Here is a 21,638-nt window from a genome sequence, read left to right on the forward strand (position 1 = left end):
CAAGTAATTTTCAACAAAAGTGCAAAACCAATTAGATAGAAGAATAGCCTTTTCAAAAATAAAAAACAAAACCTAAAACCTCATATCTTACACACACACAAAAAAAAGTTCATCCAAAATGAATCATAGACTTAAATGCAAAACATAGTACTATAAAACTTTCAGGAAAAAATAAACAAATAAGGAAAACTCTTCAGGATCAGTGCTAGGCAAAGAGTCCTTTGACTTGATACCAAAAGCATCATCTTTAAGAGGAAATTTTAATAAGCTGGACCTTATTTTTTTTAATGTTTACTTATTTTTGAGAGAGAGAGAGAAAGAAAGAGTATGTGAACAGGGGAGGGGAAGAAAGAGAAGGAGACACAGATCCCAAGCAGGCTCCACACTCTGAGCTGTCAACACAGAGCCCAACACGGGGCTTGAACCCACAAGCTGTGAGATCATGACCTGAGCCGAAGTCAGAAGCTCAACTGAGCCACCCAGGTGCTCCTAAACTGGACCTTATTAAAATGTAAAACTTTGGTTCTGCGAATACTCACATAAAAAAGATAAAAATGACAAGCTACAGACTTGGAGAATATATTTGCAAACAACATATCTGAAAAAAAGGACTAGTATCTAGAATACATAAAGAATAATCAAAACTCAACATTAAAAAAATATATATATCCAGTCTGAAGTTGAGCAAAAGACGTGAGAACACATTTCACTCAATAGGATATACAGATGGGAAAAAGCCCATGAAAAGACAGCATCAGCAGCCATTAGAGAAATGCAAATTGAAACCACAAGAGGTATCATCATATACCTATGAGAATGAGGGTATGGTAAAAATAGTAACACCACCAAATACTAGGGGAGCATGCAGGGACACCAGATGTCTCACACTTTCAGGCACATCAAACAATAGAGCCTCTCAGAAAAGCAGTTTGGCAATTTCTTCGCGAAAGCAAACATGCAATTGCCATAGGACTCTGGACACTATCCTAGAGAAATGAAAATTTGTGTTCTCACAAAAACAATTACACAAATGTTCACAGCAGCTTTATTTGTAATAGCCCAATCTCCAGGAAATTATGCTGAGAGAAAAAAAAAGCCAGTCTCAAAGGGATTATATAATTTCTTTCATATAACTTTTTTGAAATAGTAACACTTAAGAAATGGGGGACAAACTAGTGGTTGCCAGGGATTGGGGGGTGGGGCAGGTGGTGGCTAGCAGTGGATTAGAAAATGCTAACAGGAGGGAACTTTGGAGTGTTAACATGGCTCAGTAACCTGACTGTGCTGGTGGATACATAAAACTACACAAGTGATAGAATTGTATAAACACAGGCCTACACACACATACACACACACACACATACACACACACACACACACACTCATAAATAAGCCAAAGATGGCCAGTATGTATTGCCCCTGAGTTGTTTATTTCTCCAGCTGTGGCTGAGACCCATTAGGTCAAAAGCCCTCAGGCACCAAATTCCAATTTACACACATCCAATTATTTAAAAAAGCAGCCCAAACAAGCAAAGTTTTAGCCATTTAGAGACTGCCTGCTTTGCATATCTCATGGAAACTCTCCCAATAGCTGTTCTTTATTTATAAGATAAAGCCCAGGGGCACCTGGGTGGCTCAGTCAATTAAGCTTCTGACTTCCACTCAGGTCACAATATCACAGTTTGTTTCATGGGTTGGAGCCCCTCATTGGGCTCTGTGCTGACAGCACCAAACCTGGACCCTACTTTGGATTCTGTGTCTCCCTCTCTCTCTGCCCCTCCCCTGCTCACACTGTGTCTCTCTCTTTAAAAAATAAACATTTGGGGCTCCTGGGTGGCTCAGTTGGTTCAGCGTCCAACTTCGGCTCAGGTCATGATCTCACGGTTCGTGAGTTCAAGCCCTGCGTCAGGCTCTGTGCTGACGGCTCAGAGCCTGGAACCTGTTTCAGATTCTGTGTCTCCCTCTCTCTCTGACCCTCCCCCGTTCATGCTCTGTCTCTCTCTGTCTCAAAAATAAATAAGTGTTAAAAAAAATTTTTTTAAATAAATAAATAAACATTTAAAAAATTATAACATAAAGCCCGATGCCCCTGCTGCACTTCCCAACTCTGTGACCCGGACATGCCTGGGGTGTGGCTAAGTGACACCACCTGGACACATGAGCCCTCTGCCCCACCTGCTTCTCTCCCAGAAGGTGTCCTGCCCTCCTCTCCTTCTGGGTAGTGACACCCCTCTCTGGACCTCATAGTCTCTGCACAGATTTCTGCTAGGAAGGGTTCCCCCACATGCAACCCTGTCTCAACACGACCTCATTGAGCCTGTGGTGTGTTACTGCCCCACATGGTCATATCCTCCCCTTGATCAGCCCCATCCCTCAAACCACTCCTCCCACATACACATCCATGTACAAACACATGCACAAATGAATGAAAGTAAAACTGGGGAAACCTAAATAAGATCAGACGGTTGTATCAACATCAGCATGTACTGTGTGATATTATACTATAATTTTGTAATGTTACCATTAAAGGAAACCCTGTAAAGGGTACAAGTGAACCTTATTATTTCTTACAACTTCAAGTGAATTTACAATTATCTCAATAAAAAATTTATTAGTGGGGTACCTGGGTGGATTAGTCAGTTAAGCGTCTGACTTTGGCTCAGGTCATGATCTCATGATGCTGCCATGAGTTCAAGCCCTGCGTCGGGCTCTGTGATGACAGCTCAGAGCCTGGAGCCAGCTTCAGATTCTGTGTTTCCCTCTCTCTCTCTGCCCCTCCCCACTCACACTCTCTGTCTCTCCAAAATGAATAAACATTAAAAAAAATTTTTTTTTAATTTCTCTTATGGCTCCTGGGTGGCTCAGTCAGTTGAGCATTTAACTCTTGGTTTCAACTCAGGTCATGATCTCACTGTTTATGAGTTCGAGCCCAGCATTGGGCTCTGCACTGACAGCCCGGGGTCTGCTTGGGATTTTCTCTCTCCCCCTCTCCCTGCCCCTCTTCCCGCTTGCTCACTCTCTCAAAATAAATAAATAAACTTTAAAAATGTTTTCTCTTAAAATATTTCTGGCTACTCGCAAGTTCTGCCCACACCACTGTCACTAAGATAAGTGATAGAATGAACAGACCTTTCCTCAGGCCTGTGTGTTGGTTCCACCACAGCAGCCCCACAGAACTGCTGAGCAGACCCCATGCATGCTAACACAGGCACACACACACACATGCACACACACGTGCACACACATGTGCACACACTGCACACCCTGACATGCCCTACACGGAGGCCCTCTGCCCTCTCCCGCTGGGGGGGAACAGAAGCTCAGAGTCCCACTGGTCTGCATGCTACCCTAGGCTCTATTCCCAATTCTGGCCTCTTGAGCTAAACATGGCCACTCTGAGCCCCAACAGTCTTATCTGTAAAATGCGGATAGGGCTCCACCCTCCAAGGTGCTTCTTGTGAGACCAGAAATTGAATCTGTGAAGTGTGTATCATCATCCCCATTTCACGGATGGGGACGGTTGGGACAAGGCTGGGCCTGCATCCCTGCCCTGGCCGTTTTGTCCTGTGTGCCTTCTCCCTCCATATGACTGGGTCATCAGGAACCCCGGTGGAACCTGTGTGCATCAGGACACAGGCTTGGCCCAGATCAAATTCAAACCTGGACTTTGTTAAGCAAATGTTTTCTTTCTTCAAACCTCCAGCCCCACGTGCTACAGCAGGTAGACTTCTGGAGCTGCAAGGTGGGGAGTGAGGGTACACTGGAGAGCTTCAGGGGCAGACCCTCAAGGAGGGGACACAGGAAGGGTTGGAGGGCCAGAGGGGCTTGCCCATGGTCCTACTTCCACCCTGCCTGGGCCCACTCACTCCCCCAGCACACTAAGCCACACAGCACATTTGTCAGACCCCTGACTGGAACCCTCCACCCCCACCCCACCCCAACCAAGGGAATAGCTGTGCTTGGCATGCCTACGCCTAGTTAGTGGGGAGGAAATTCCAGGAGGGCTTCTAAGGCTCTCCAAGCCTTGAATCTACCAACTGGATAAGGGAGGGGACAGATAACCAATGCAGCTCTGGGAAAGACAGGGCAAATGGTTGAGTCCAACCCCTCCTCCTGGGCAACTGCCACAGCTGGGCTCCACACTCTCAGCTTGGGAAGACAAGGTCAGAGGGCAGAGACCCCAGGGTGGGTAGAAGTCGACCACAGAGGGTCCAGAATGCCAGAACCAGGCCAAACTAATGAGAAGCCCAAGTAGCCCCGGTCATAGTGTCCTCAAAGCACTGGCTGAGAGATTGTGTTAAAAATTCCTAAGTCCATAAGAGGCCCCCAATCTCCCTGTACCACCCCACGGTCATGGGCCTCCTTTAGGCAGAACTTGGGAAGGACTGTGACTGGTTAATGTGGGGGCTAGCCCAGCGCTCTGCACACAGACAGGAGACAGCTCTGAGACAGGCTTGGAAAGCCACCCTCATCTATATGCTAATTAGCCCATGCAAGAATTACAGGGTTAATTAAGCATCTCTGCCCTCCTTCCATTTTATCTGCCCTGGACACAGAGGCAAGAGGAGGAAATCACAACCTCTGATCAAATTAGCTGTCCACAGGCTGCCTGGGCCTCTCCTCTTCACAAGGCTTCAGAAACCAGCCCCCAAAGTCCATCACGTTTATTTCACAAGGCACAAGGGATTTAAAAAGTGATTAGGAATCAAACCCAATAGCAACCAGCCCCTGACCCCCTGCTCTCAATTTCCTTGGTGCAAAGAGGGTGTTTTATCACAGCATCCAGGCTACATGCCCCCTGAGGTGGGATGGCCAAGTTGGTAGGAAAATGACTGTCAAGAAGGGAGGCTGGGGGCGGGGGAGGGGGACCTGGATGTGAGAGGCTTCCTCTTGCTGTCCTTGCTCTTGCCGTCGATGCAGCACCCCAGTACTTAGAACTGTCAGAAGGGTGAGGGTTTCTTCTGTCTCTGCTCCGGTGTGTGTAAGTGATTTGAATGCACCTCAGCTTTCTTATTTATTACAGGAGGACATGGCACAAACCTGGCAAAGGAAGCCCATGACATGGTGCAGGTGACTCGGTGACCCATGCAATAGGCGTTGAGGGATAATAGGCAGAATGTCGATTTTCTTCCTTCCCTTTCTTGGCTAAGAAAACAGGAAGTTACCCAAATAAGACAAAAGAGTTTATCTGGGGTCTTAGAATCGCCACTTGGGAAGCATAGATTCAGGCAGCAACCCAAACTTCATCCTGTCGAGGAGCAGTAAACACCCAGGGTCTTTATTAACAAACTGCAGAAGTCTCCAGAAACTTGCACCGGTTGTCTTCCAAAAATTCTGAGTGGAAGATATAATTACATTTTACAATGTACAAAATTATCTGAGTACATTGTGACAGTTACTAGGAAAATATTTTTTGCAGAGTGTCCAATTTTTATCAAGAATGTGGGTGCAGCAGTCCTGTGTTCAGTCATATGCTTTTGCCCAGTTCAATAGTTCAACGCAGTTTCTGTTTCAGGAAAAAACAAAACAAAACAGGATGAAGCTTTAGTCCCCAGAATAGAGTCCTTCATGCTCGAAGGTTTTACACAAGTTCATGCCTTCCATTTATCCCCTAGTGCCCCAGTCTTGGGTTCCCGTTATTCTCTTCTGCAAAAAAATCCTCTCAGATAGCTCAGTGTGAACTCGGCAGCCTGAAATGCTGGGGAAAGAGAGCGTCAGTAAATGTGTGCTGAACAAATGAGCTGGAAGCGTGCGAAGATCAGTCAGGAGATGGCAGGAGGGCCCGTGGGTATCCTTGAAAGACACCAATCACCACCCTCTTCCCCGCCAGGGTCAAGGCCAACCTCACAAGCCTCTCAAGAAGCATCCCAAGCACCATGGCCAACCAGCCAGATTTGGCATACAAGATAAAGCCCATCACTCAATCCCAATATAGCCACTTACAAACTGAGCCCCAGGGAGAGGCAGCTAGTTACTGACAGTGACAGGAGCGGAGCGTGGCTCTCCTAACACTCTCCACACACTGAGTTTGTGTGTGTCAGCCTCGTGTCCCTGGACAGAGTGCAGTTATGAAGAGGCAAGCCCAGGCTCCTTCCCCACACGGAGCCCAGTGCATACACACCCTGTGTATGTGATGGGTGCTACTTCCATAATTAGGTATGTCACTTGGCACAACAGACTTCAAGACTGGGAAATTATTGGGGCACCTGGGTGGCTCAGTCGGTTACGCATCCAACTTTGGCTTAGGTCATGATCTCACGATTCATGAGTTCCAGCCCCGCATCGGGTTCTGTGCTAACATCTCAGAGCCTGGAGCATGCTACAGACTCTGTGTCTCCCTCTCTCTCTGCCCCTCACCCACTTGAGCTCTGTCACTTTCTCCCTCAAAAATAAACATTAAGATTCGTTTTTTAAAAATATTGGGGAATTATTAGGACTTAACCTAATCACATGAGCCCTTTAAAAGGAGAGTTTTCTCCAGCTGGTGACCAGCAGAGGAAGTGGGAGATTCCAAGCATAAGAAGGACTTAATGCACCTTTGCTGGCCTAAAGATGGAAGGAGGCATGTGACAAGACTACGGGTGGCCTTTAGAAACCAAGAGCAGTCCCCAGCAGAGCATGTAGTCCTCCAACCACAAGGAGCTGAGTGCTGCCAACAAAATGAATTAGCAAGCAAAGCCCCAAATACGCACTTCTGGAAAGAAGCCATCCAAATGGTCAACAGGTATGTGAAAAAGTGTTCAGCATCACTCATCACCAGGAAATGCAAGTCAAAATCAATGAGCTATCAGCTTGCACCTGCTACAATGGCTGTTACCAAAAGGACAAAAGATAAGTGTTGGTGAGGAGGTGGGGAAAAGGAAATTCTGTACACTGGTGTACAAATTAGTACAGCCATTATGGAAAACAGTATGAGCTACAATATGATCCAGCAACCCCATTTCTGGGCATATATTCAAAGGACTTGAAATCAGGATTTCAAAAAGATATTTGCACTCCCATATTCATTGCAGCATTATTCACAATAACTAAGACATGGAAACAATCTAATGTGTCCTTAGATAAATGGATAAGGGAAATGTGGTACATACATATAATGAAATATCATTCAGCCTTTAAAAAGAAGGAAATAACCTTTGTTACAACATGGATGGAGCTGGAAGACATTACACTAAGCGAAATAAGCCAGATACATGAAGACAAATACTGCATTATCTCACTTATATGTGGAATCTAAAACAGTCAAACTCATAGAAGCAGAGAATAGAATGGAGGTTGTCACGGGCTAGCGGTGGGTGGAAATGGAGATATGCTGGTCAAGGGTACAAAGTTTAAGTTATGCGGGCAGGATCAGTAAGTCCTAGAGATGAAACGTGTAGCCCGATGACCATAGTTAACAATACTGTGTTGTAAATTTGAAATTTGCTAAGAGGATAGATCTCAAATTAAACCTAACCACATTGTGTGTGTGTGTGTGTGTGTGTGTGTGTGTGAATGTGTGTGTACATACCATATATACATATGTATATGGGGGGCCATAGATGCCATGCAGGCTCTCAAATGGCTCTCCCACATATACACAATGTGTATATATATATACATACATACACACATACACATACATACATACATACATACACATACACAATGGAATATTACTTGGCAATCAAAAAGAATGAAATCTTGCCATTTGCAACAACATAGATGGAACTGGAGGGTTCCATTATGCTAAGTAAAATAAGTCAGTCATAGAAAGACAAATATCATGTCTTAACTTATATGTGGAATTTAAGAAACAAAACAGATAAACATAGGGGAAGGGAGGGGAAAATAAGATAAAAACAGAGAGGGAAGCAAACCATAAAAGACTCTTAAACACAGAGAACAAACTGAAGGTTGCTGGAGGAGAGGTAGGTGGGGGGATGGGAGGATGGGCTAGATGGGGGATGGGCACTGAGGAGGGCACTATTGGGATGAACACTGGGTGTTATATGTAGGTGATGAATCACTAAATTCTACTTCTGAAACCATTGTTACAGTATATGTTAACTAACCTGGATTTAAATAAAATTCTAAAAATTTTTCATTAAAAAAAACTAAACACGTGTGTGCGCGCACACACACATACACACACACACACACACACGATAACTATATGATGTAATGGATGTGTTAACTTGATTGTGGCGATCATTTCACAATGTATGAATATACCAAACCATCATGTTGTACATCTTAAATATATATAATTTTTATATGTCCAAGGAAAAAAAAAAAAAGAATGAACAAGAGAGCGATTTTTCCCCAGAGTCTCCAGAAGCAAACTCAGCCTGGCCAAACCTTGTATGTCAGCCTCGTGATTCCCTGAGCAGAGAACACAGTCGCACCATGCTGAACCTCTGACTTACAAAGCTGGGAGCTGGTACAGCCACGCAGTCCATGGTAATGGTTACACAGCACAGAAAGCTAACACAGGGAGGATGTACCACAAATGTGCAAGTAATCAATTGAACCACACTTGGTCTGCTTGGGGCAGAGAAAGATCTACCTTGAACTGAATTTTTCTTTATTAGATGCTGGGGAGAGAGACACAGGATCTACCAGCATGTGCTTGTCATAACTTATGCAAATCTGACCCCGTGAGAGAAAGTCCTCGTTGCACTCCAGGACCACGTGAACTAGAACTGGCCCTGAGGAGTTCACCCAGTGCTGCTGCAGAGTTTTCTGAGGAGGTAGGAAGTACTCCACAGTGTCTTTGTGGAGTGTGGGTGGGAGGGGAGAAGGAAGGGAGGGCTTGCCTGCTTCTTTGCATGTTCTTTTCACTTTGTCTTTTACAAAGCTTCAAACATCGCACTGTTGAAGGCATGCTCTAGGCCTCACACCTCTATTCATGTCTATCCGGGAGCCATAGATGCCACGCAGGCTCTCAGATGGCTCTCCCCTTATGCCAGTGTATGACCTGCTCTGGCACCTGCTACCCAAGACTGTCTTCCCACCAGTGTCAGCCCACATGGGCAGGAACTTTCCCATGGTCCTGCCCCATCCCCAGCCCACGGCCAGGCCCTGGAAGGTACCAATAAACATCCTGTGCACTGCAAATGCCTAGAGACCCAGCAAGCCCCATGTGTAAAATAATTCCACAGGAAACATGTAAGCTGCCACAGGAGGCAGGGGAAAGAGCTTACCCAAGAGGTATGGCAGCCACCATGTTTCTTCCTAATGGCTGTGCATTTCCCTGGAGTCCCTTCCAGACTGCAGGTAAATGTGGAGTCTGATCATACCCACCATTGGCTCTCGCTCACAACACTCCACTAAAATGACATCAGTGGATTTTTTTTAAATATATAAATCCATAAGAACTGAGGGCACAGACGCAGATGCAAAATGGCAGTAACATTTTGGAATCTAGGAAAAGGCTGGAGGAGAGTACCAGCCCCAGGAGGACCCAGGAAGCTGCCCTCAGGGAAGCACAGAGGCAGTGCCCAGGGAAGGAGTTGGCTGGCCCCAAACAAGCCCGTGGGGCCCAGGATAGGAACCCCCAGGGCACACCGGGAGGCTGGAAGGAAGTGTGGGGAGAGGGCCACAATGGAACAATGTGAGAGGGGCACCATCAGTAATTGTGCAGCAAACATAACCCCTGCTGGCCTGGGGAGGAAACCCCAAGGGTCCCAGAAGCTCAAGGGCCCTCCTGCACTTGTGAAAGCCTGTGAGTCAGGACATCAAACGTTTGCTTCTGGAGAAACTAAGCCAGAAGGCTCCAGCCTGGGGGACCCAAGCACAATGGAGGATGGGCGTGAGATGCAGAAGAGAAACAGAGGAGAAGAGAAAGTCTGTACTCAAACAGCAGAACAACCACCACCTAACCCACTCCTGGCTCTGGCCCCAAGAGAGAAGACAGGATTATTGTGCAGAAAAGAGACCCCAAGGTCCAACATCTGGGGATCCCCACTGATAAGTTCTCATTGCCAGCTGCTCACGTAGCCTCTGGTTGACTGGCCCTCCCATACCCCAAGGGCTCCCCACTCGCTTTGAGTGCTTCATTGTTAAATCTGAACTGGCAGCCAGCAACCACCAAACATTTGAGGCAATCTTCTAACATGGGGAAAATGAAATCAAAATAGAAAAAAAGGAAAAAATTGAAATCAGAAAGATCCTGCAGGCACAAAACAAGAATAGGGTTCTGTGGGAAAAGTAACAGATGCATGAAGAACTCTTAGAAATTCAAATAATAATGTAATGGCTGAAATAAGTAGAACAAAAAGACAAAAATTAGTGCAGAAAGAGATGGAAAGCAGAGAAAGACAAGAAACTGAAAAGGTCAATTCAGAAAATCTGCAATCTAGAAAATGAAAACATAGGAGAGGGAAACTATCAATGAGATGATATTAACTATTTCACAGGTCATCTTAGTCCGCTCAGGTAACTAGAACAAGAATACCATGAACAGCAAATACTTATCCCTTGCAGTGCTGGAGGCTAAGTCCAAGACCACGGCACCAACAGGGTCCACAACTCATAAGGGCCCTTTTCCTGATTCACTGACATCTGTCTTCTCTCTCGCTGTGTCCCCACATGGTGGAGGACTGACGGAGATCTCTGGGGCCTCTTTTCTAAGGACTACTCCCTTTCATGAGCAAAGCACCACCCAAAGGCCCCACCTCCTAATACCATCCCATTGGGGGTCAGGTTTAACATAGGAATATGCAGAGAGGGGGACACAAATTTTAGTCCATAGCACAGGTCATAAGGTTCAGATTGAAGGGGTCCACTGAGCACCCCACAAAATGAAAGAAAAACACCCCACATCAACATACATCATCATAACATCTTATGGTGCCAGGGGGAAAGAGAAGATCCTCAAAGCTTCCATAGAGAGGAAAAAAAGAAAGAAAGAAAGTTGCTCATAAGGGAACTAGAATGTCATTAGACTTTCCAACAATGAAACCACAAATTCAAATATAATGGAGCAATGCTCTCAAAATTCTCAGGGAAAAAAATTGTTTAATCTAGAAGTGTATATCCAGTTGTATGGCATTCGTATTGCTCTCTAAACCTCCAGTTTTCCCTCCTTCTATTCGTAAAGATTAGATAGATAAAACTCTATTTCTGAGACTTGTTTACAGCCACTGTCCTGTATATTAAGTGGGTTTTGTGTTGGGGGAGGCAATTTTCATGAAATCCTGGTTAAGAAGGTGTGGACACCAAGCTATGGCAGTGGTAGAGGTGGTTTCTTTCTGTATGACTCAGGCTGCCTGGAAGAATTGAGGGTCTATGCCTCAGCTTGCAGGAGACCAGAGGCTTCCTTAGGGGGAATGGCTCCCTTGTGAGCATTCTGTATCATTCTGAAAATCATCCCAAGGAGACTCACCTAGAAATTGCCTCTTTAGCCCTTCCAACACTGGTGTGAACACCTGTAATGATCCCTATTTCCTGCATTGAATGTTGGACCCTGCCCACACAGCTGCCGAGCTGCCCTGATGACGTTGGTCCTGATCCCTCAGCCAACCTCTCCTGGTCTATGCCACCAACTGTTGTGTGTTGGGCTCCCAGTGGCGTGCACCACAGTGGTCTCCAGATGACGACCCTCAGTCCCAGACAGAGTGCCTAGAGCTAGGGTTCCCCTACACCCCACCGCTGCCTTTTGCAGGGCAAACTCTGGGATGTGGTATTCACCCCAGGGCTCCTTGGGAAGGCTGTGACTGGCACTCTTGCAGAAATCAAACTTGGCCTGGATTCCTCCTCCTTGCCCTGCTTCCCCACCCCCTCCCCCTTTCTCCTAGAAGTATCTTCTTAATGAGTCATCTTCACACAAACCCATGTCCCAGAGTCTGCTTGGAAGAAATATTTTCAGACACATAGGGACTCTTTTCATAACTTTTCATAACTTAGGGAACTATTAAGAGGACATGCTTCAGCAAAATGATGATGTGAAGCAGGCAAGGAAGCCACGAGACCCAGGAGTCCATCCAGAGCATGATGCAAAGTAAGCCCCAGGATGACAGGCTGCTTGGGAATCTGGAGAGCAACCAAGATCCAGAAACCCCGTGTGGGAGGGTCTGGGAGAAAAGGAAATTGATAGAATGTCAGTTTGACTATTTGGAATATAAAACTGGTTCATATAGAACTGATCTGGCAAAGTGGTTAGGAAAAATAAACATAGGTACATGGAAAACCAAATAAAAGGAAAACATGCACATGTTAAGTCCAGGAAACATCATCATTGTCTACTTCACTTAGCGGTAAGCAAAATGTACTGTCATAGTAACAGAAACACTGACCATTGATTTAACCAAAAGTTGTGACAAAAAGTACACCGAAGGATGGCGGAAGGGCTAATGCAAGGAAGTCCATGCAGAGCTAAATTGCCATCTTCCACTGCAGTCCATAGACAATGTTTAAAATCGATTAGTCAAGAAATAGCAGTGTCAGCATATTATTTCGAAATATGGAAGTAAATACCAGCTGTGTGCATTGCAAACAGAAATCTATTTGTTATGAATTTGCTTTTTAAATCCCATTACTTCCAAAAAGATGAAGCATAGCTTCTGATGGAAGGTACATATACACACACATGCCTCCCACACCACAAAAAAAGAATAAGAACAGAGCCATGGAGGAAGGAGATAGAGAGGGGTGATGGGGGACAGAACACATACAGAAGCCCTCTACTCAGGAGTCCCCAGGGTCACAGCCAAGGAAGACTCAGCAGTCACACAACTCTGGATGCTCTCCATACTCAGCAATTTAAAAACTCACGCTCTATCTGAAAACTCTTACCCACCATAAGCCATGGCTGCCTCAAATTCCACAATGCAGACTCTCAGTTATCTGAGTTGAGCATTGCTCTCTCTTTAAGAGTTGTGTTTCCTTGCACGCCACATTCAGTATTAGAAAAGCACAGGCTGGGTTCCCATTCTAAAGTTTGTTTGTATGTTTAGGAAGCATGAGTGGGGGAGGGGCAGAGAGAGAGGGAGAGTGAATCCCAAGAAGGCCCCAGGCTATCAGCACAGAGCCCAACACAGGGCTCTATCTCATGGTTCGTGAGGCCATGACCAAGCTGAAATCAAGAGTCAGACACTTAACCAACTGAGCCACCCCGGTGCCTCAGGTGGGTTCCCATTCTAGCTGCATGCCCTGGGCAGGCTGCTTCAAGTCTTAGAAGCTCAGCTTCTCTGTGTGGTGGGTTACAAAAATGGCCACCATCCTTGACAGCCCCTCCCGCTATTCTGGGCAGCCCCAGTCATTTGCTTTGACCAATAGCAAGTGACAAAAGTGACATTGTGCCCACTCTGAGTCTAGACCTAAAATGAAGACTTTCAGCTTCTATCTTTGATGCTCTTAGAACCCTTCACTGACATGGGAATGTGCCCGGGCTTTCCTGCCACAGTGAGAGATAGAGTCACCCCCACATTCCGGCCAACTGCCAGCTCACTTCCAGACTTCAGAATGAGGCCACTCAGGACCAAGAGGCCTCCAGTCAACCCACCAGCATCAGTCTGACCCAGCCCAGACCAGAAGGAACCAGCCAGTAGAATTGTGAGCTAAATAGACAGTGATGTGCTCTTTTAAGCCACAGAGTTTTGAGCAGGTTTGCTGTGTAGCAAGGAAAACCAATGCACCTTCCGTGTGAAATGATGATGCCAACACTTAGCTCACAGGGTTGTTAAGATGTAATGGTGATATATGAAGTCACCATAAGCACTCAAAAAAAAAAATATCCCTTACCTCTTGCCCCCATCTCCAATGAATAAGTGCAAAAGAGTTCCTGGCAACAGTTTTTTCCACTGAGGAGTCCACACAATGAGGGCAGGGCTCCCAAAGGAGAGAGAAGAGCCCCTCATGCAGCCTTCTCACCCTTCCATCCCTGCAGTCAGGGCCACACAGCCACCTGATGCCACAGCAAGCAGCTCAGCTCCACAGGCGGCTCCGAAAAGGCAAAGATTTAACCGCTGTAATTGGCTTATTGATTTTGCAATCACATTTTAAGATGCATAATCTGCCACCATCTACATTGGCCATCACAGCATCCTTCCAAGGGAGTTTTATCTCCGCCACCTGTGGACCAGACCCTGTGCCAGGAGGCACAGAAAATGACTCTTCCTAATCACACTGGAATTGCAGCAAACACGGCTCATGGCAGGCCCACCAGCCATTCCCCAGACGTCAATGGTGAATTAAATGATGAACCAGAACTCAAGAACTCTCTGCACTGACCCTGGATGGCCTACCTCACTTAGCCACTGCACTAAGTTTGTCTACTTCACTCTGACCTACACAAGACCTCACTTCTCCCTGGGGGTAGGCTCTCCTGCCAGAAGAGCATGGGGTTTGGAGTCTGAACACCTGGGCCAAGCCAGTCATTCTACATCTAATAGACAGCATAGCCACAAGATATACACCCCAGAATATATGGAACTGCCCACACAATCATCTATTATCTGCCAAAGACTCATGTCCCTCCAAGAAAGTAGACTTAGACACTGTCTCCCACACAGACCCCCACTGGAGAGAACCAGCAGGTGTCTTGGGTCTGCTAAGAGTGTCCTAAGCACCTAAGCTAGGCCAAAGGGAAGAAGTCAAAGTCTAGAATCAAAGTGTTTCAAAACTGTAAGGACCAGGCAGCTCATTGAGTCCACTCCAGCCCCCATTTTATGGGTGAGTGAACAGTCACCCAGAGAGGGACAGTAACCTGTCCAAGGGACCTCAGCTCCTGAATGGCTGAGCACAAAAGCAAATGCTTGACTGCCCACGCAGTGCTCTAACTGCAGGGCTTTCTCATGAGCAGACCTCAATGCTTAGAGAGAATATGTCATCTCCATGAATAAGAGAGTAACTCCCTAGGCTTTGCCTGCTCTAGGTACCATAATCTTGACTGTGGGTGAAAAACTGTCCATCTAGAGGGCTTTTTAACTCAGGACTAGATGCAGCTAACCAAGGGATTAATTGCCATTGCTTGGACACATAGTACCTGAGAAGATCTATTCACCTACATTAATGGCAGCAACATGAAGGATAGACAAAAGACTCCAAAACCAACATCTAGAATCCGTGGCCAGTCTGTGCTCCTCTCATACCAGATTCTCTGGATTCTCTCCAGGTCCCTTGCAGTTATCAGCCTGTGCTCTGTTTGTGTGATCTCAGTGAGCCCCAGTAACAATTTGCAAGTAATTCTCAAGCTCACTCCATGCTTTTGCCCGAAATTTACTTCAAGACACCAGTTTTTCTCAGTTGGTTTAGATAAGGCTTTGCTTCCTGTATTGTGCTTTGGCAAACCCTTGGTGTGCTACAGCTTCTGGCCACTCCTACCCCACCAAGAGCCGTGGCTTCTCTGAAGTCCCTAGGTCAACATTGGGCCAGAAATAGACAGCAGTTTGATGTGTAGAATCTCAGAACATGGTCTTGATTTCCTGCTGCCCATCAGCATTGTAGGAGAAGGAGACGTGATCCCTCTGCTCAGTGCTGAGGAGTTCATAGCCTGTACACACTGCCCATCCCCTCCTTTCACCATCACAACCCAGGGCCCTTATTGAAAAGGATAACCCAAAGCCCCTCGTCTTGAGGACACATGTGCTAATCTCACCTGCCCCCTTACTGCATGATGCACAGTGTACAGCAATGAGCACCAGGAAATCCCCAGGTGAATCTGCCACCTCACACACCTCAGCACTACTCTTGTTTAGCCCACAGAGATTGTGGGCTATTGGCTCCTGACCTACTCTCTAGATTAGAAAACGCACAGTGGAGCATGACTGCTGGGCTGTCCATGGAGAAAGGGTCGCCCCCTTCTCTAGGCCATCCATAAGCCAATTCTAGCACAACCCTTGCTCATTCACATCAGATGTGCAGTCTCTGTCCCCCGTGCAGGATCCCTCACACCATCTCTCTCGGCTGCTCCAGCAAAGCTCCTGCCCAGCTTTGTCTCTTGGGCAGGAGGGCTCCAACCCAAAGTGGACACTTCCTTGCAAAGGACCACGACACTTCCTGGGAAATGCCATCACACCACCCCAGCCCACAGCAGTGATTCATGTTGTTCCTGGTTAAAAACTTTATTCTTTATATTGAGTATACTGTGTTAACACATAAAATCTGTCCTGTTTTGTAAAATAAGTATATTCTTTAAAATAACGGGAGATCAAATTTTGAAGGACTGAGAAGCTGGATTTACAGAGGCAAATCTTACCATCCTGAACACCACAATAACAGCAGCAAAGCCAGATCCTCACAATGAACACACTGCCCCCAGTGAGAGTGGGAGAAGACAGGGAGCACTCCAAGGTGCCAGGTGTCATGGGTGTCCCTGCCATGATCATTCAGGGACATCTAATATGTGTGCAGCCAGGCCCTCCTTAGACCTGGTACAGTCTGTGATGCCTGCCTCCCATGGGTATCCCCACACCCAGGGTTGCTACCCTGTACCTGGTCTCACCTCCCGGCTTTCCCACTGTTGCTTGATATCCAACAGAATGACACCTGGGCCTGGCATTCAGAGCCCACCTCATCCAGCCCCCATTTCACCTTCTGCTACTCCTCTTACCCCAGGGAAGATTCACTCCAAATCCGAGCACCTCATCAGCACATACCACCAAATGGGCTCCCACTTTGCCACCTTGAGAAATCCCACTCATGCCCTATAATTCAGGCCAGATGGCTCTCCAGGGGCAGCTGCCTCCCAGGGGCCCCTCAGCACTTCATCTGCTCCCTCAGCCCCTCAAGAGGTGCTATCCCATGGGATGCCATCTATCTGTCCCCCAGGGCCTGTAGGCCATGGCAGAGTTGGGGTCTTACCTCTGGAACCCAAGTGCCCACGCTGTGCCTGGCATGTAGCAAGCTCTCAATGTCTGGTGACTGGATGGCTGAATTAATGAACAAATACAGAATAAAACCTATGTGCAGAGCAAGAGTCCCGGGGGTAAAACGAGTCCCAATTAACGCAATAAGTGGCATTTTGTTGTCTCTATTTCAGGACACATGAAATAATTAGTGCTTGGTACACAGAGAACTCTGAGTGTGAAGCTGGATGTAATCAGGTGTCAAAACACAGAAACCTAAAGAGAAAAATAAATCATGTGCTTGGTTATGAAGGGGCAACTTCTCTGGGTGTTTTCTCTCTGGAAGAGAGGTGTCTTGCTGCAGATTCCAGCTTGTTACAATGGGAACAAAGGCAGCTGAGAAATGTAGCAGTCCCTCTCCAGACGGGTGGCTGAGCAGCCGAGCACCACGTGGCCAGCCTGCCAGCCCCAGGTAGTAACACAGTGTATGTCTGCTGAGTGCCAACCATGCCAGGCACTTTACACTCACAAAACTCTCGGAAAGTAACACTCTTATTATGTGCATTCTGTCAATGTGGATACCGAGGTTAACTAGGCACATAATTTGCTCAAGGGTTCAGACCCAAGTCTATCTAGATCTAAGACATGCACATATATACACACTCTGGCAAGGAGAACTGGGCTCCTCCTTCTCAGCCCACGAGTCCATGGCACTGCTCAGTCGTCAGGCAACTGCCCCCTCCTGAGCATCTTCTCGGACTCTCTTGGCCTCTGGTTCTCCTAATCATCAACTCCTGACCCCTTGGACACCAGTGCATCCAACCACACTGTGATTCCAACGCTTACCTCCAACAGGTCACACTCCCAGAGTTTCTGGCTCCTCCCACCACATCCAGACTCACAGATGAGGTGCTGTCAAACACCAGCAATGCAACCCTGCACAGGGGATTTCTGCCCAGGCTCCCCTTCAGTCTTTCCACTCATCTTCCCAATAAAGCATTAGTTTGTAATCCTTGCCTCAGGCTCTGCTTTCTAGGGAACCCAGGCTGAGACACTGCCTTGGTGTTTGCCTCTACTTTCCTTTGTCCCCAACCCTGCCCTCCATCCTCCTTCCTGCTAGAGGCGTCTCCTCCCCTATGTGGAGGGACTTCCTGGAATGTGGAGGCTTCCTCCAATCTGTCTTTTGAAGGCTTGCGTTGTAATTTACATAAATGAAATTGTACCACGAATTTCATTCCTGTCCTTGACTTTTGCACTTACCCCTGGTTCTCAGACCACTTGCAGTGGTTACCTATGCTCAGCAATGGCATCCACTGCTGCATGGTGCCCACGGCATGGCTGCAGTTCACTTACCCACTCCCTACCACGTTGGCGTGTCTCTCAGAGCAGATCTGGGAGGAGGATCACTGGTCCCATGCTGCATGCAGTCTAAGACTTCTCTCACACCAGCAGAACACAAGGGCTCACTTCCCCACATCTTAGCCAAAGCTTGCCATTATCTGATGTTCTAAGTTCAGTATGATTGGACAGGAAGCAGGACCTCCCTGTGTATCTTATTCCTGGTCAGGTTAGCAGCTTTTCTTCTACTCATCAGCCATCTAAGATTCATCGCTGCTTCCTCGAGTTTTCCCTTTGAGCTCATATTGCCCCAACAGTATTGGCCACCCCGACTGGTCACCCTCAGAGTGAATTTCCAGAGCTTAGGAAGGAGAAGGAGGGTGCACATCAGGACACAGAGCCCATTGGACCTAACTCCTCCCCAAGTGCCCCCCCCCGGGGAGTGACCCCAAGTTCTCCAGGGGAAGTTCAGGTTTCATGGGGTCTAAAAAGAATCTTGACTCAACACATTTCAAGTTTTATTTCTTCCACATTCCCCACCTTATTCTCTAGTTCAGGAATAACAGATCAGGTGCATCTGTGTGAAGGCCTCAAGACCAGGACGTTATGGTCTTGACCCCGTGTGTACCTGACCCCAAACACTGCTGGTCCTCAAAAGATCTCACCGTAGGAGCCCAGAGGTGCTGGGTCACCCTGAGTCAGCCTGGCACCCTGGTGTCAGGCATCCAGTCCTTCACAGGGCCAGAGTCCAGCCAGAGGAGCAAACAAGAAACAAGAAACAGCTCAATGGCTCCTCACTGCCCACAGTATTTCCCAGAGTATGTTCCACAAAACCCATTTCTGTGTTACATTAATACGAATTACAAACTAAAAGTGGCCTGTCAGCCCTGGGTCTGCCAGGAGATTTTCAACCTTTAGTGTTTGGGGGTCCCGTTCCTGGGCTCCCGGGAAAGCTGTCCTTTAACATTTACAAAGGTCAAAATGAGTTGGCAAAACCTCAGAGCATGGGGTCTATTTCTGCCTGGAGAACACATTGTATGTCTGCTTCGTTGAATAGATAGATGATAGATAGATAGATAGATAGATAACCAAAAAGGAGCATTCTGAGCACAAGATAAGAAAAAGAAAGAAACCTCCCTGGTTCCCACAAGCTTAAGGTCCAACAGCCTTGATGTACTAAAGATAGAAGATAAAGTCTATAACTTTCTGGAATGTCCTTTGTCTTGATGATTCGTAACTCTTTATGTAAAAAAATGTATATAACACTGCACCAAATGTTCCTTTCTCGAACCACTCTCTTCTTGGTGAGGACTATGTATCCCAGGCAGCTGTCCTAACTTGGGCTCCAGTAAAACCCTCTTCCTTTCTCCTTAAATTTCTATAAAAAGGTTTGCCCGTTTTGCATTGGCACCACCCCCACCCCCAGAGGGCTGTACTTCTCAGACTACCCAAACCACGGAGCCCCAGGAGCTGCCCACCCAAGTGCACTGTTTGGAGTCAGCATCTCAAGACACAGACCCCACCGCCTGTCACCAGATAACCTTCTTGGTCTCCCATGGCTCCACCCAGGGTACTCCAGATAACACTTCCCCAAATGCCAGGTTCTCTCCAGGTCCCAGGACCCCAGGAACTTCCACACACCCCACTTGTCCTTCACACTCAACCCAGAGTCCTCTCCCTTTGGAATCCTCTCGGACTTCCCTAGGCAGGGTCAGTGCCTTCTGACTCCTCACCTCGGCAACCCTGCAAACAGATAGGCTTTCTTCCTGTGGTGTACACTCCTGAGACATGAATTAGACACAGTGCAATCGATTGATTAAGTGACGCAGTGTATATTGCACATAGGGCCCAGTGAAATGCGGAGGCGGCGTGGGCCCAAGTGTCACCCGTGGGGGTGACATGGGTAGTACTGGTTCCGTGTGCTTGGGGGCTCAGGCCTCTTCCAAACCTTTGCTTTGTGGTTGCTGCTGTTTAACTGTGCTGAAACTCTACAATTTTAGCTTGCAGCATCAAAATACACTTACAGCTATGAAGACAAGAGTAGTAAAGGTCGTACAGGGGGATAATGAACTTTATTCCTGCAAGCAAACTCTACAGCCCCAAAGGATGGCCTTGCAAGGGTCCTATTGTGAAAGGCCTTACAGAGTGCCTACCCCATGTAGCTCAGGAGTGATTGCACACACAACATGCCTCCCCCCCACACACACACACACAGGCATACATTGCACACAGCGTATTACGAAGGAGCTGCATAAACCCCAGCCAGAGGCCCAGACACTCCTGCTATCCCACCCAGCCCCCAGCCAAGGCCAGCTCAGGTGCTGCCTGAACCCCCAGGACACACATCTCTTCCCCCAGGCCATAGCCCCTCTGGGCACTCCTGAGCCCTGCATTCAGGGTCCGAAGCCCCACTCAAAGCATGGAAGCCTCTGGGAAGTAGCCCTGCACGTGGGATGGTGAGTATAAAGATATAGACAGATGGGGTTCCTCGGGCTGGGATCTCAGCCAGCTCAGGGGAATGCCCTCTGCTCCCCAGCCACTCTCTAAGGTTCTCAGGAACTAGGAGCCAAAAGTTGCCCCCTCTCCAGTGGACAAAGCACAGTGAGCGCAGCCCTCCTGCGAGCAAGCTGCTGGACAGAATTATCTGGACTCCAGATGAGGCTGTAAGGATGTATGGGTGACCATCCCTTTGTTCCAGCACAGGCACAGAGACTGGGGTGCAGGGAGGTACGGGGTCTCTCGCAGGCCAGCCCACACAGTGGGTGCAGAGCCACCCCATGTCCAGCCGACTGGCTTTCCACCCACCAACTGCCTCCCAGCACCCAACCACAGCCTTATCCCCAAGGCTGAATGAAGCCAGGCTCCTCAACACAAAACAAGCCGGTTCCTTTATTGCATCTCAGGGAGGGGCGGGGAGGGCATGGAGTGGGGGCAAAAAAGCCTCACCACTTCCTGATGCATTATTTATCAGGAACGCATTAACCGCGGGTGACATCACAGGCATTAGAAGGTAATTTGTGGAAAGTATTGTTAAAGCAATTGATTTGCAAATTCCTTGACAGGGAAAACGGAGCACTGAGCAGGCGGAGAAGTGACATGGAGACTTTTTTCTAATGTATTTGGAATAATTGATTGAAAGCTAAGCTATGTAGCCAGTGAGAAAATGAGATTATTCTGTCTGTTATGCAAAGAAATTGTATATTGTGCAAAACAGCGGATGAGGAGCTGTCAGGGCAGCTGAAAGGCACTTGCTCCTTCTGTGGAAGGTAGGGAGGGAATGTCTTTCCAAATTCAGACCAAGTCCTCATCACTCCCTTACCCCCGAAAGCGGCCACCACCTCTTTTCCTGGCTCCTCCGCTGCCCACCAACCCCTCCAACTCTAGGCCCTGGGCCTCAGGCCAGACCCTCCAGGGCCAGCAAGAACATGGTGCAGTGAGCAGGGGCTAGAGAGATTGGCCCCTGCCCCGCTCCCTCTCAGTCTTCACCATCCCTCACCTGTATACTTCAGTCCCCCAGTAATCCCAGCTGCT

At 47.5% G+C, this 21,638-nt stretch overlaps 1 long non-coding RNA gene across 1 annotated transcript in view; it reads right to left on the bottom strand.

Moving 5' to 3' along the window:
* Nucleotides 1–2,051: 2,051 nt before the first annotated feature.
* LOC128313989 (uncharacterized) overlaps nucleotides 2,052–21,638 on the bottom strand; it is a 51,789-nt gene continuing 32,202 nt past the window's right edge. Inside the window, exon 3 of the long non-coding RNA XR_008295254.1 lies at nucleotides 2,052–5,506. This is a non-coding gene — a long non-coding RNA (uncharacterized LOC128313989). The remainder of the gene's footprint in view (nucleotides 5,507–21,638) is intronic.

The sequence above is a fragment of the Acinonyx jubatus genome, chromosome C1 (genome assembly GCF_027475565.1).
Source record: "Acinonyx jubatus isolate Ajub_Pintada_27869175 chromosome C1, VMU_Ajub_asm_v1.0, whole genome shotgun sequence".
In the NCBI taxonomy this organism is placed as follows: Eukaryota; Metazoa; Chordata; class Mammalia; order Carnivora; family Felidae; genus Acinonyx; species Acinonyx jubatus.